This window comes from Peromyscus californicus, unplaced genomic scaffold, assembly GCF_007827085.1.
Source record: "Peromyscus californicus insignis strain IS unplaced genomic scaffold, ASM782708v3 Scaffold_7__1_contigs__length_154581171, whole genome shotgun sequence".
NCBI lineage: Eukaryota > Metazoa > Chordata > Mammalia > Rodentia > Cricetidae > Peromyscus > Peromyscus californicus.
In genome coordinates this window covers 52491903-52508463 of record NW_026294595.1, presented here as the reverse complement: position 1 = coordinate 52508463, position 16561 = coordinate 52491903, and the positions used below count along the sequence as shown (strand labels likewise).

At 43.3% G+C, this 16561-nt stretch overlaps 1 pseudogene; it reads left to right on the top strand.

Annotated features, from left to right (window-relative positions):
• Positions 1-11799: 11799 nt before the first annotated feature.
• LOC128102405 (metallothionein-2-like) lies at positions 11800-12040 on the top strand (annotated as a pseudogene).
• Positions 12041-16561: the final 4521 nt, after the last annotated feature.

Below are 16561 nucleotides of genomic sequence, written 5' to 3'. Positions count from 1 at the left end.
AGAGAGTCTTTACATAGTAACTTCAATCTGATGTGAACTCAGGTGACCTTTAAAAAAAATTTTGAAAATGTGGATTTCAGGCAGAAAAGGCTGCCATCTCCTTAGAGTAAGGTTGGCCAGGACCGGTTACTACCCACCCAGCACGCTTCATTAGACAAGAACAAACACTGAAATGCTGAATTACTGGCTCCCCCTTTTTTTTAAATGTAGGTTATTTTGTATCCTTACAATTGAACATTTGGAAAGACTTCCCGTCTTTGATGTACAGTGGCTTGTCACCTGTTTGGCTAGTCCCCTTGACAACTGAAGCTCTGTTCCTCCTATGAAAGATTCAACAACTCCATATCCTGGCTGGAGTCTCTGGGATCCCAGAGCACAGTGGTGCCTGAGGCTGGGGGACTCGCCTTTGCAAGCCAGCACCTGAGGATCCCTGTGCCAAGCTTCATTCCTCTAGGTCCAAGAGCCTAGAAGAAAAGCCTGGAGCCATACACTCACCTGGATGAAGCCATAAAGAGGTAAGCTTTCATACCGAGGGGGCCATATATCAAAACTCACGGCTTTTGAGAATAGGACTAGCTGGTGTTCAAACGTTCGTGTCTCCTGCCAGAGTGTAAAACAGTAACGTGCCAAATATGCCAACGCTGGTGAAACCACTTAAGTCATCAACCCGCCGACCCATGTCCTTAAAAAAAATATGACTTTCAGTTGAAGAGGGCCCATTACTTTATCATTTTTAATGATATGGAACCTACCATTAAATATCTCTAGTAAAAAAAAATGGCCAGCTTTAAAAGAAAATGCCATCTCTCTGTCTCTATGTCTCTGTCTCTGTCTCTGTCTCTGTCTCTCTGTCTCTCTGTCTCTCTCTCTCTCTCACACACACACACACACACACACACACACACACACACACACACACACACACACCAGTGTATTAGTATACATGTGACTTGTTTCTAACAATGACAGATAAACTTATTTTTCTGAGTTTGTACAGGGGCACACACAACTCTTTGTAAACTATAACACTCATTACAAATGAATGTTATTTCTAAGTATTCAAATAGCTGTTTAATATCCCTCCATCCAATCCTTAATTCTTGAGTTCCCACTGCAAAGACTCAGTTTGTGCTCTTTGGAGGACCACCAGTTCTTTGAAACTTTGAGCTCAAATAAGGAATCTTCACAGAGTGAAACTTCCAAGAGTGCTTTCATGAAATTATTAAGTAAACATTTGCAAGCTTACGAACTTGTGAGGTTTTCTTTTCAAAGAACTGGATTCATGTGTACACAGAATAAAGGCTTTCTGATGGGTAGATGCAAGGATAGAGGGGCTGCCTGCCTGTGAGTTTGATTAGCAACACCAGACAGAAGACATTCTAATGAATGAGAGTTGAGTGGGGGGCGGGGGCGACCCACTAAATTGTAACACAGTTCTGGTTTAAGATTATGATCAAGTAAAGAAAGGAGATAGAAGTTGAGTGTGTCAAAAGGAGTGTCAGCCTAAATTCTGTTTATAATTCTTTCCCAATGAATCGGGGTGCAGTTTTGATGCCTCTGCACCTTCTTTTTATGGATACAAATCACATTGACCCATTTAATTTCTCTGCAAGAAAGTGTGTAGCCTCGGCAATAGAGTCAGCTCTCCTAAGGGTGCAGGCACCTGCCAGGTTGCCCTTTCATCATACAATGTGAGTCACCCAGAGAAAACACCTTTATGAACACCTTTTGACAGCATCCATCCCAAAGACACACCTCTGATGTCTCCCAAGGCAAGGGACACTACATCCAACCAAGAGGATGAACTCTAGATTCACGCATTTATTTCAAGTTGATCTTGGCCACTGTAAGCCAAGTGTTATACTCAGTTATCAAATGAAAATATTACTTTTAGTCACATGCTCCCAAACTTTTGAAATGTTCTAGTTGCCCCTTGATGACGTCACAGAATGCATGAGAACATGACAGGTGGGGAAAGGGTAGCTAAGGATCCCTACAGGCTCAGAGCACTAAAAACCACTTTGAAGACAACCAGCTGCCTTTTTTTTTTTAAATTATCTTTAGGGAAACTCCAAAACCCACATAACATCTACCTTAAAAGCATCAAGAGTATTCTAATTGGATAATAAGCATCCATATTTTCCTTCTGGCAAATGGAAAGGAATTAGGAATGAAATTTTACGATGATTATAAACTGTATTGCTGACCCAAGAGACAAGAACAGTTATGAAAAATATGTCTATGTATTTGGTATCAATGTGAATCTAGACTTTTAAAAAATTCATCTCAAAATCTCAAGCATCTTATTAAAGCTTAGAAAATCATGTTCTCCTTATGAAAACAATAAAACTCGTCGTCGTCATGATTGATATTACAGTGTCAATGTTGCAATAGGTGCTGTGCCCAATCCAGCAACTGATTTAGTCTTTGTATGTTGAGCTTATGATAAAGTAAACTCGGCTGTACGTTTATAAACTTCTATAAATGTGGTCTACATATTTATAAATCAAAGAATTCATCGAATGCGAATTTCATCTGTAAAGATGAAAGAAGGTGAAAGGTTTTCCTTTGAGAAGATTTTTTGCTGTCTCCTTGAATTAAGGTTATTAATTATAAGAAGGAAAAGTGAGTTTTAAAGTCTTGCAGAGCTGACAAACTTAGCTTTTGCTGCTGTTTCAGGACAGGGGTAATCTAAAGTGAACTTGAACAGTGAGCAGTTGTGTGGGGCATTGGGGGCGCACGTCTTTAATCCCAGCACTCAGGAGGCGGAGGCAGGCGGACCTCTGTGAATTCCAGGCCAGCCTGGTCTACAGAGCCAGATCCAGGACAGCCAAGGCTACACAAAGAAACTCTGTCTCGAAAAAACAAACAAACAAGCAAAAACAAAACAAAACAAACAATCCCCAAAAACAACAACAGCAAACCAGTAGCAGTTATTTAAAAACATGTTCAACTTACACAAATTTAAATCTTTGTTTGGGTTTGGGGCAATCCACTGAGCCAGATTCAGAGACACCAGGTCCTGTGTGAGATTCCTCATTGAGAGTACGATATTTCTATCTTAGAATTAAGGCTACCTATTAGCCAACATGATCACTTACCTCTACAGCTTCAGGTTTCCAGCTGAAAATGGCCGGAGAACAGTGGAAAAAGGGGCCAATGCAATGCACTTACACCCGGGCTAGCATTGGCCCCCCAAATACCATGCTCACAAAACGAAGTCCTGGTGAGTACGTCTAACTGTGCGTAGTTTGTTCTATCTAAGAAGAGCTGCCTCAGTAAAGAACCTCCTCTGCGAGGACTAAGTGGAATATATCCGGATCTAACCTCTGTCCCTGAGCCTGGTTTGGAATCCACTTTCCTTTTATGACCCCCAACAAGTTATTTTACTAGTCTGAGTCTCAGCTCCCTCATTCATAAAATGTAGTTTAGAACTAATACCCCTTTGTAGTATGAGTGTAAGTATCAATAGCGGAATGTTCACAGTTCTCTGGAACACAGTCTGATGCTGGAGGTCCAGAAGGAAACAAGGCTAACACTTGGTTCTCATACTTACAACGCATTTTCTAAAAATTGGGAGGTTGGTCCAGGCAGAGAGCATTTAAATGCAATGATTGCATCTTGTCTACAATTGGACTGCACCCTTGATGGGAAAACCTGATGTCTCTGTGTTAGTCTGTCATTCCTCCCCCATCACTACCCCGAGGAAAATATTCCTGTGTATCATGGGAGACCTCACTGACTTTTGCTTCCAGTCAAATTAGAAACTAACCCGAAAGCCTCGAAGCACTCCATTCCCATAAGATAAGGGGAAATCCTTGCCAATCCATTCTGGGACCTGTAGAGAATGTACAAATGGCAGCCAACGGCATCCAGAGCTTTCTTCTTTCTTTCTTTTCTTTTTTAAAAATTCTTCTGGGAAGTGACTTTTAGATGCCAAGATTGATCCTGTGATTAGTTTTTATGGACAAGTTATAAAGTCTTGAACACAAGGACCCAGAATAGAAGTGCTGACACCCTGCCACCAGAGCCGTGTGACTGGCAACCCCAGTTCTTCTGTGACTGACGCCCCAAAATAAACTTGGGATAATTGACACATGGTTGAGGTGGAGGGAAACTGATGTAACTTTTATATGAGTACTTGGAACAGTTAAGAAACTGCCTGATCTAGATCATTCGTTGTTGCTGTCTGGAAGGCTCTAGGAAAACACGACCCGGTTCTCACTTAAAAGTTAGTTCGCTGCAATAAACTGAGACTTTGAAACTGGAGCTAAGGGGTGATGCACTGTTTTACATCTGCTTGTTCAGTGGTTCTGGACAGCCAAAGAAAAGACACTGGAGTAACTCCCGCCGGAAGTAATCGCTGAGGAACCTGTCCATAATATTTTCACTAGCAGAGAGAATGAGACAGAGGAAAGAATCATGTCCCCAAACTACAGCTGCTGTTATATAGCTCATCCATTATTCTGGATGTCAGTACTGATGGTAGGGAGGTGTCAGTCACTTGTTCAGATGCCCAGATGTCACTGAAGCTTGTTTTCAGGTTACACTGGATGTTTTTTATGGCAATTGCCTGGTGTTCTATACAGTTGGCCTTTTTTATTTATTTGTTTGTTTGGTGTCTGTTTAGTTCTTTCTCTGGCATTTCCTCTTGACATATTTATTCTCAGATGGTCTGACCCATGGAGTATGACTCATTAAACATTGTTCTAAGATTATAGAGTGTCAGGGAATAGTCTAATCAGGACCGAAATTAATTAGTACGTTTTTGGAGGATACTCATGTTTTCATCTCTTGTCTGGGTGGGTGAGGAGGAGGTAGATGAGGCACAAAGTCTTGTCAGCCAGGACAGGACATTCTGCTTTGGGTACAAAGCATCAGATGATTCAAGAGGTAGACCATGAAGAGCTAAAGAGTGTAGTGTGTGCCTTAGCACTTGAGGACATCAAAGGAAGAAGTCTCCGAGAGAACACAAAGAGCTATGAAGGTTCTTCGGAAGGGAAGCAGAAATTTGGCTGGATGAAAAGGACCTAGTTAGAAATGGGCTCCATGTGTTCTGGAACTGAAAAGCTCCAGGAAGAGGGCTTTATTAGGACCCTCCCTCTGCTTCCTGGTTTTGTTGGCCACGGGTGGCTGGTTTTCACTCAGGCAGATTGGACAATGTGTACACACTAAGATCTGCTTCATTTTAACATTTTGTCTTGTCCCTCCTAAATTAAGTTAAAATGATATTCTGATCTCACAATTTGCTTAAAAACCCTCTGTTGGCTCCCTGAGGTTCAATCTCCTGAAGATTTCTTGGCAGATCTTGGAGAACCAGTTTCTTCCTCCTGAGCCCTGTACAACTCTAGAGACCCAGGTTCAGCTCCCTGGGACCCCTGTTACAACTGTAGACCCTGCAGCCTGTCTTATTTTCTCTAGTCCTTGGTGAAAAGCCCAGGACTTGGTTAGCCTATCATTTCTTCAGGACAAACATGCAAGGCCTCACAGCTCTTCCCTCTCCCTGTCCTAGGCATTTTTTCATAGTATAGACACTACTCTTTCTATTTTCAATGCATTTATTTTGATGACATTTTGATTTGCTCTCATATTATCTGTGCATTTGTTTGTTTGTTTTATTTATTTTGTAGGGCACTATTGAGCAAATGTTCAAAGCCCTCCCATATACCTTCTTCCCTCTCACACAGACAAGAGTCGTCCATTGTTGATACCATCCACTTAAATGTCAGTCAGTTATAATTAATGGACCTTCATCATCATTGTCACAATCATCACATCATCATCATCACCCAAATGCAGTCCTTTATATCCAGGATTCACTCTTGGTGTTGAGATTCTATTCATTTGGACAAATGTACATGATATGTGTTTACATTATGGTATCACATGAAATAATTTTACTACCCTTTAAAAAATCCTCTGTTCTCTTGGGATTACTCCTTTTTATACCCTACTTCCTATAGCTAGAAGATTTTCTGTGTCCCAGCCTGCTGGTGGTCAGGACAAATCTCTCTCACCTGCCAGTCCTGCAGCTGCTTGGACCCAAGTAAACACACAGAGGCTTATATTATTTATGAACTGTATGGCCTAATGGCTCAGGCTTCTTGATAGCTAGATCTTACATCTTAAATTAACCCATTTCTATAAATCTATACCTTGCCATGTGGCTCATGACTTTCCAGTATCTTTACATCTTGCTTCTCATGGTGGCAGCTGGCAGTGTCTCCTGACTCAGACTTCCTGTTCCCAGAATTCTCCTCTCTGCTTGTCCTGCCTACACTTCCTGCTACTGGCCAATCAGCATTTTATTCATTAACCAATTAGAGCAACACATTCACAGCATACAGAGCGATATCCACAGCAACTTCCCAACATCCACTGTTCTTCTCATTATCTGCTGTAATCTTGCCCTTTCCAGAATGTCATCTAGTTGGAATCATCTAGAATGCAGCCTTTTAGACTGACTTCTTCCATTAATTTAGTAATAAGCACTTAAGTTTCCTCCAGTTCTTTTATTTATTTGTTTGTTTGTTTTTTTGAGACAGGGTTTCTCTCTGTCACCCTGGCTGTCCTGGAACTTGCTCTATAGACCAGGCTGGCTTCAAACTCACAGAGATCTGCCTGTCTCTGCCTCCCAAGTGCTGAGATTAAAGGCGTGTGCCACCACCACCCAGTCCTTCAGGTATTTTCAAGACTTGATACTCATAGCAAGACTTGATAGCAACATTCCATTGCCTAGATGCACCATAGTTTAACAGTTCACCAACTGAATGACTTCTTCATTGCTTCCAGGTTTCGACAATCATGACTAAAGCTGCTATAAATGCTATGTGCAGGATTTTCTGTGGACACATTTTATTTTAATGACTTACTTAATGTCTGTCTTTTCCATGAGACTTTAAACTTGCAAATAAGAAACTATGCTTTACTTCATTACAAGTGATAAGCAGAGAGCCTGGCCCCCACTCATTTCATTCATTAATTGTTCAGTCATCCAAAAATCCCTATTGTCTACTTCCAATGTGCCACATGCAACAAGGAGCGAAAGAGAGACTGTCTGGCCTCTTGTTCTGGCTATGACAATAAACAGCAGTAAACAAGCTAAGCATAAAACATGCAACATGTATGTACTTACAGCAATAAATGCTTGGGAGGAAAATAAAGCAAGGGAATAAAATATAAAGTATCAAATGTGTGGGGAGCTAGATGGGGTAGCCATGGGAAACTCTGCTAAGATGGCTAACTTTGGAACAGAGACCTGAGGAAGTAAGGCTGAGTCATATAGCAATCTGAGAGAAACAGACAGGCCGAGGACGTTGTAAGGGCCAGAGCTCCAGCTGGTGCCTCCAGGCACAGTATGGAGGTCAGTGGGAGTGCTGGTTACTTTTCTCATTGCCATGACTAAATATCTGAGATAAGCAGCTTCAGGGAGAAAGGATTTATTTTGGCTCACAGTTCAGAGGGTTCATCATGACAGGGAAAGTGTGGCAGCTGGAGTAGTGGGGCAGCTCACTGTGGCAGAAGCTTCCCACGTGATGCTGACCAGAAAACAAAAATAAAAATAACAAAAACAAAAACAGAGAAATCCAGTCATAAGTAGCACTGAGCTCTAACCCTTAAGTGACTATCACCAGTGACCCTCCTCTGCCAGCCATGCTTCCTGCTACAAAAGCTCCACAACCTCCCAAAACAGGGGACCAGGGTTCAAACACGTGAGGCTGTAGAAGACATTTCACAGTCTACATAGCAGTGAGCCAAAAAACACAGAGCGGGAGCCAGAGGGAAGAACACTGACCCTACACTGTCATAAATGGCTGCAGAAGGACTGTTACTTGCTATTGTATAAGATGTAAACCTCAGGTAAGACTAGACTGTCATTTTTTGCTTTAAAGACTATTTTAAATGGCAACCTCAATGATGTGTTTAGTGATAATAGTTCAACATTAAACAAAGCACAGCTATCATCAGCTTATTGAATACAAATACCCAGCACACCAAGGGCTACCCAGCAATCTTATGCAAAATGCAGATGTGCCACAGATGGTTCATGACCTCACAGGGTATCTTTGCTGGACACTCGTGGGTGGATATGACAGAACATGGAAGTGGGTTGTTTCAACTCCCGAAGAGTTTTGATTTCCTGGGGGGTATGGCTGAGTCAGTGAAGGACCGGCAGCACAGGCACAAGGACATGAGTTCGATCCCCAGGACCCACGTTAAAGGGAGTTGGGTGTGATGGTGCACGCTGGTAATGCTGGGCCGAGGAGTCAGAGACAAGAGGACCCCTAGGACTCAGGAGCCAGTCAGTCTAGCCTACTTGGCGAGCTCGAGGCCAATGAGAGGCCTCGTCTTCAAAAAGCAAGACGCCGAATGGGACTGACCTAGGCCCTCTGAATGTGACAGTTGTGCAGCTTGGTCTGTTTGTGGGGCCCCTAGCAGTGAGATCAGGACCTGTCACTAGCTCATGAGCTAGCGTTTTGGAACCTATTCCCCATGCAGGGATGCCTCACCCAGCACTGATGCAGGGAGAGGAGCGTGGTCCTGCTTCAACGTGAAATGACATGCTTTGTTGACTCCCGTGGAAGGCCTGCCCCTTTCTGAATGGAGGACTGGATGGGGGGATAGACAGGAAGTGGGGAGAGGGGACAGGAAGAGAGGAGGGAGGGGAAACTGTGGTTGGCACGGAAAATAAATGAAAAAAATTTAATTAAAAAAAAGCAAGAGGAAATGACTCCTTAGGAAGGACATTAAGAGTTGGTCTCTGTCCTCCAAACACATACGTATACACATACAGGTACACAAAAGAATTTTAACTTAGAATTCATGTTCATAAAGGAGAATAGATGTGGATAATTATGAAGACAGAATAGAAAATAGTTGCAGCTTTGATGCAATTGTCCAGCAGTTTTGATCTTTGACAGTTACATATACAGACCTGTGATTTGACTTAAGATTTTCCCCCCTTTTACAGAAATAAGAATTTTTCACTTTCTATACAGTGCTCAGTAAATTATGCCGTATATAAAAATGGGCTTTGTATGAGATGGATTGTCATGGTAAGTTTACTAAGCACATTGAAAGTAGGGGAGGCTAAGCTGTAGTGTTCAAAGTGTCGGGTGGATTAAATACACCTACTGGATTGGGCTTGCGTTTGGTCTACTGGGGTGGAATGCTGTCATGAGCTAACACTTCTTTGCTAACACAATTAGGAACTAAAGTAACTGTTTCCTCAGGGGGACCGCACTGCACACTCTATGCACTGAGAAAGTGCCAGAAAGGGGTCCAAGCATAAGTAAGTCCTTTCTTAATAGACATGGGTTCCACAAATTCCTCTGTGTAGAACATCTGGCCCAGACTAATAGCGCCAAGAATCACTTAGCAGGACTGATGGCTCCCCAGGCCACCCGCACTCCATCAGCACACACCTGACACACCAGCTTCTCTTCTTTCAACACTTAGTCACAGAGCGCATGAATGAAGCCATCTAAGACAAGGTACACAAGAATTAGGACTGAACCAATACACAATCATCAAAAAGTCATCGCATAAGACAGTGAGACCAGCTTTCCTCCTAGAACTTAGTTTGAACTCTGCCTTACCAAAGAAAAACAAATCTTTATTATGTTTATCCAAAATCTATGCCACACCAAAAATCTCCAGTTGGCATAACACATGGCATGACCTGGAAAATGTAAATACAGTAGAGAAATAAATGATACTCTGTATATCACTACTGGTGCCCATGAGCTCAGCAAAGGGGAAATACGAATTGAAAAATATCTTGAAAGATAACAGTCAAGACAGATTTTTTGGGTGACCCTTGTTCTGACCTGCAGATTTCAGGCTGTTTGTAGGGCACTGACGGCCCCTCACATCGACTTGACGTGGGATTGAAGTCTCTGTTTCTTTGAATCTAGTCCTTTTGTCAAAGTTAAAGGTAGTTGAGTCCAAGTTTGGTCTGAAATCCTGTGACCCTCAGCTCTATGATCAAAGTCCACTGTAGGCATTTGAATGGATGCCAGCGAAACTCAGGCTCCGCTTCAAACAGGTCCTCCAAGTACCTCTCAGCCATGTGCAGGGGTTTGCTGAGTTTGATCTTGAGCTGTGCACATTTGGGGAGTCGACAGTCCCGTTGGCTGATAAGCCCTGCTTGGCAGAGCTCTGCTTTAATTATCATGGCCCTGGGGTCTGTTCCATTTCCCGTGTTTCAGCACCTTACTGGGTGTAACCTCATCTTTCCATTTTGCATGCATGACGGATCTAAACCAGTACAGGTGAAGTTTGTCTTTGACCCAACAGCTGGATTACTTCCAGGTTTCACAACCATGGGAAAAAAAAAATCCCAAAACCTCAGCTCTTCTTATCATCCTATTTTGTGGAACAGCCATGGTGGGTGAGAAGCTAACACAGTTAGTCACAGTTCCAGTATTGATCGATTAAACTTTATTCTCCACCAAGTGTACATGCTTAGAGGGAGGTGCTGGGTGGGGGTAACAATGAGGTTTCTCTCAGAAGCCTTGGGAATGGGAAATGGCCAACCTCTAGACATCAAGGACTTAAACAAATGCATAACTGAAGGAGATAAAATGTTTCCTTTCCATTTGGGAAAAATCATTTCAGAAAAAGCAGGGGTACAGCCCAACATTGCAAGGAGCACAAGGCCTTCAGTTTGAGGTCACCTTTAATAGTCCCGCATCAAATTAACTATGGGCTTTCATTTCGCAAACATTTTTTTTTCAAATCATAGAGCTCACTCACTGTCTCTGATTTTTTCCCTTTAAAGTCATATTCGTTAGCATACCAAGGAACTAATTTTCAAACATGCCTACCCTGGGAATACAATATGGCTCTAGTGAAAGAAAGTATGTGACCACGGGTGAACTGCACTGGGACCCAAAATAAGTAACCAGAGAGGCAGAGATCTGTCCAGAATGCCTTAAGGATGAGGGCACTTCCATTCCTGGGGAGTGGGTAGGTGCTTGGGTTACTTGGAATGTCATATGCCCTTACCATGGGCTTCATAGACTGTGTCCTGGTGCTATTCACTCTCCCTTGAGAAACTTCTGAATAATAAGCTTCTTAAATAATATGATATCAAGAAGATGCTGTCAGATGTTTTGCAAGACCAGTGACTGGTGAGGGTCTCTGTCTGCATCTTTCCAGTGGTAAACAAAAATGATAAATATTTTGAATTTTTAATTTCTTTGCCTTCCATATGCACATAAAAACTCATGTGTTCAAGGCTTGGTCCTCAGTGCAGTGTTCAAAAGTAGGACTTTCAGGAAGTGGTTGGATTGGGAGGGGTCTGACCTAATCAATGGATTGATCTATTGATAGAGACATAATTCCATAGCATTAATAATTGGAGGTTGTGGGAAAGAGGATATGAGCCTATTTGGAAGATGTAGGTCTCTGGGGAGGCTTGGTCATTATGGGTATACCTTATGCCCAGTCTCCTTCACCCAATCTCTCTCTCCACTGTGAGGTAGGCTCTTTGCTACATCACCTGTTCACCAATGTTCTTCCTCATGGTGCACCCTTGTAAAAACAGAGGCACGTGATCATGGACTGGAATCATGGAACCATGAGCCAAAGCAAATGCCCTCCTATCATTAAGTTGCTTTCTCAAAGGCATTCTGCCACCATCATTGTCTTAAGTGTTTTGTTTTTGTTTTCATTGCTGTGAAGAGATACCATGACCACAGCAACTCTTATAAGGAAAACATTTCATTGAGGGGGCTTGCTTACAGTTTCAGAGGGTCAGTTCATTATCATCAAGATGGGACATGGCAGCCATCACACCTTCTCCTAGCACTTCAATTCCGGCTTGTCATCAGTCTTCAGCCGCTGCCTCCACTCGCCATGGACCCTAACTGCTCCTGTGCCACAGATGGATCCTGCTCCTGCTCCGGGTCTTGCAAATGCAAAGAGTGCAAATGCACCTCCTGCAAGAAAAGCTGCTGCTCCTGTTGCCTGGTGGGCTGTGAGAAGTGCTCCCAGGGATGCATCTGCTTTGGACAAGTGCAGCTGCTGCGCCTGAAGTGGGACCCCCTCAGCCGTGTGTAAATAGAGCAATGTGTAGAAACGTCATTTTTTTTTAAACCCTGGCCTATTCTCCACACCTTTCTATGAAAGCATGTAACCGATAATAAAAAGCGTTGACTTAAAAAAAAAAAAAAAGATGGGGCATGGCGACATGTAGGCAGACTTAGCTGAGAGTCCTACATCTTGCAGGCAACAGGAAGTTGACTGAGACACTTGGCAGTATCCTACGCATAGGAAGCCTCAAAGTCCACCCCTGCAGTGACACACTTCCTCCAACAAGGCCACACCCACTCCAACAAAGCCACACCTCCTAATAGTGTCACTCCCCATAAGATTATGGGGACCAATTACATTCAAACTACCACATCATAAAAAGTGACAGACAGAGTGGGATGAAAGGTTTACTGCACCTTGGAGAGAGATAGTCTGCATTTCTGACTATAAATAGTCAGCATGTCTACTTAGTCATCAGTTTCTTATAAATTAACTAAGTTATGCCATTTCTGAACATCTTGAAAAGCACTTGGGTCTGACTTCTTCATTTGTGTGCTGGGTGGGGATGCTAAGCCTCTGTGGGATTGTTGTTTTAAAAAAGGTAAGTACTTAATGCCTGCCACATTGTGAGCATTGCACAAATCTACTTAATATTCAATTTTATTTCTGTTATGATTCTTTATTTCAAAGATCAACAGATGTCAACACAATTTATAATGTGCTGGAGATTTTTAAACCCATTCTCCAGCAGGCCATTGTTAACAAAATATACATTACTTTCTTTTATTTATCATGTGAAAGTTACAAAAACTCACAGTATTTTCTTATCTTGTAAAACCAAAGAAAATGCCAGTGTAGTTCTTCCTTTAAGAATTCTACTCCCTGGAGCTGGAGAGGTGGCTTATTGGCTAAAAGTGTGTAGTGCTCTACCAAGCTGTCCTCTGACCTCCACACACACACTGTGACATACACACAGGCACTCCTCCATGCACACATCATACACACACACACACACACACACACACACACACACACACACACTTGAAAATAAAATAATTTTTAGAAAGAATTAGACTCCCTACTTTGGAATTTGTGTTATCAATGTTATTATCCAGTTAATAAAGGTCATAATGTACTGGGGGTGGGGCGGGGCGGGCGGGGCGGGGCTAGATCAGAACATTGGTAAGAATTTGGTTGAATTGTCAGACTTCCTTACAATACCACACAGTTGTAGCAGATACTGAGTTGAGAACACTAAAAGTAGCTCTCTGGCCTTGGTGCTACTAACTGAAAATAGCCCATTTGAACAAGCAAACAATTTTCAAAGCATTAAATTTGCATTTTAAAACTGTTACAGTTGTTCTTTACTTTCCAATAAATACACTCAGAAAACGAAAAGGTCAACATTTAAGTTTGGCTTGGTGATATTCAATACAAAAAAAAAAGTCACAACGCACAATGAATTTTTTTGATACAAGTCATAGGAAGAACAGGAACCCACAGGGGAAGGGTGGCCAATGTGGGATAGCCCACTGGAGATTCTTCTGAGACCCCCGACATAAGCTTGTCCCTGAGAATCGGACTGAACCTTATGTGTTTGTACACGCACATTTTAATGCCCGCTTCATCTTAACTATGCACACTGTTCCCTGTGGCTGTAGCATAATAAAATCAGCATACATTTCCTTTTCTTTCACAATTTCATGGAGAGAAGTTTCATTCTTACTCTAGATCTGAGCAACTTTGGCATTTAATTCTTTTTTTCTCTCCTTACGTCAAGAACACTCATCTCTCACTTAAATGAGGCATCTTCTGGCTTCTCTTGTCATATCAGCTTCGCCATCCCTATTCCCCTTGTGTTTGGGGACCATGTGGAGTGAAATAAGGATTAAACACAGCTGTTGTACTGTGACAGTCAGTTTGATAGCCTACATCGTTACCGAAAGTCTCTAATGGTAATGAACACCGGGATAATTCCTATCCTGGGCAGACAAGGTCTGACAGCAATACTTCATCTCGTCATTCATAAGGGCACACATGGTTGAAGCCCTCTAGGTTGCTATGTCTATGACTTTCCATATAACATTTCAGACTACAGTCAACTTTGGGTAGCTGAACGAGGAAAGCAAGTCTTGGGTAAGTGGGCGTGTCTTATATTCTGACTCCACCCACAAACTGTGGGCGGCGCCCGGAGTGAGGAAGTGATACATGGCAATTAGTATCATTAAAACCAGATTCTGGCCTCACCGAGTTTTTCGTTTGGTTAGTGTAAAGAACTCCCTCCTCCTGGTATCTACTTCTGATATTGTCAACAGCAGCAGGAATGCAACCTTTCCTGCAAGAATCACACCGTTAAATGACCTAGAGTCTTGGGCACAGCAAAGGCTCAGGATTCTGTACACTGAGGACCTTTAACAAAACAAACCTAGATCTAGAGCTAGGAACCATTATCCTAGTATTCACCTCGAACTCTGAGGTTAGGAGTAGCCATACCCAGTCACCGCCTCCAAATTTAAGTGCACCTGGTACAAGATGTCAAGGGTCCACGAGACTGTCAACACTAACTTGTAGAAGAGAATGAGAGAGGAACAGGAGTTGGGGAGAGGTCCTCTGTGGCATCCCGCTGTGTGGATGCTATCAGAGATTCGGTTTTTAGGAAAAGGACGTCTGGAAACAGCATCCAGAAAGTCTGATACAGGGCAGGAAGCTGAGCTTGGGCTGGTAGCCTGCAGTCTGTCCACACCTCTGAAAAAAACTGCTCTGGGTTCTAGCTTTCTTCTACGACTTCGAGTGACCTCATCCAGGTTGTAGCTTGCTTTCTTTCCAGTGAGCTCACTAATGCCTTCTCTACCCCTCATGATACTGTAAAGGTAAAACAAGTGATGGTATCTTTTGCCCTAAGATTTGGGCACCTTGAGCTCTGTGCCCAGAGTGACTAGGGAGGGGTTTCTATTGGGCAAAGGAATGTGCTGATTATGAAATAGAGGGTCCTGATAGTCGCCTTGGGAAATGTTGAGTGGACCATTCTGCAGAAACAGGGCTCTCGATGACAAGCACAGCTCAGCAGGGAATACGCCTGCGAAGATGCTGCTGTCTGAGAGAAAAGGGAATTCAGACTGGGATATGGAGTAGCTTAAACTGTTCCTGTCTGGGTCTTTATTTGGACAAAACTTGTGAGGAAAGGTCCCAGCTCTCTGATGCTGTGAGCTTGTCTGCGCAGGCGCAGTAGTCAGGTGGCGTTGGGTAGGGCGCTGGGCTCAGCGCGGCTGAGCGTGATGGATGGCTCGGCGTGCTGTTTATCTAGCGCAGGTTGGTATTTCACCTCTGTTTTCATTAGACTGATGGTAAGGTAATAATTCTTTCCTCTAGCTGAGAAATCTGTCTTCAGCCATTTGTTGATCTTCTCGAACGGGCACTGCAGGTGCACAGAAGTCGCCCTAAAGGAGGTTTTGAATGAAATCTTAAATAATGCCGGTCGGCATCATGGAGCACCAGCAGCGCAGACGTCCCCTAGATTTTCTGTGCTTATTGCTACGTGGGATCACATTGACCCAAGGAACAACTCAAAGGAATGGCACAAGGTAGAAGCCCTTGTGACAGTCACACATTTATTACTCTGGAACAATTCAAGCCTTTGTGGTAAGCGACATTTAAGGCAGCGCTTCTTCATGAGGGGTTTCTATGAAGCAGGGTGGTGCAGTGGAAAAGGCCGCAGACTCTCTCAGATAGTTCCAGCATGACTCACCCTCTGGGTAAATCTCTTCCTGGCTCAGAACCACAGTTTCTCCATCTCTCAAGTGAAGATAATAATGCATGCCCGCGTTTTAATTGGAAGCACTGATCAAGAGAGACCATCTATTAGCTTTTCTCCAAGGCTGGCTGGAAGAAACAACCGAGAACCACGGCAGGCACGTGTCTTTAACGAGCTGCAGGTCCCGAGTTGTCTCCTTCCAGCTTCTGTCACGGCAAGCGCAGAGTGAAGGAGAAAGGTACCAGCTCAGTTAAACATCGGTCCAGGAAGGACCACCCCACCCCCACCACACACACACACACACACACACACACACACACACACACACACACACACACACACACACACACCAGAGGAAGTGAAGCCATCTGAGCTGATTTCTGGATGTGAGACTGTGATGGAACTTCACAGAGGAGGTTCATACAGTGTGTGATTCACCTGTAGAGAAGTAGAAAGTCATCCACTCCCTCGGAGGTGGCCATAACAAAAGACAAGCTTTTAGACTGTTGGTCCTAAGCCCTGGGATTCCATTATGAGTGAAGGTCCCTTCCCATCACCCTGTAGGGGCCATCCACTGACTCACCCACCCATCCATCCATCCATCCACCCACCCACCCATCCATTCATCCATCCATCCATCCATCCATCCATCCATCCATCCATCCATCCATCCATCCACCCTTTCTGCACCATAGTTCTCTTGCCTGGGAAATGATCCTCATTAAATATAACTATGGGTGACCAGGAGTCCTGGTCTACTCACAACAGTCC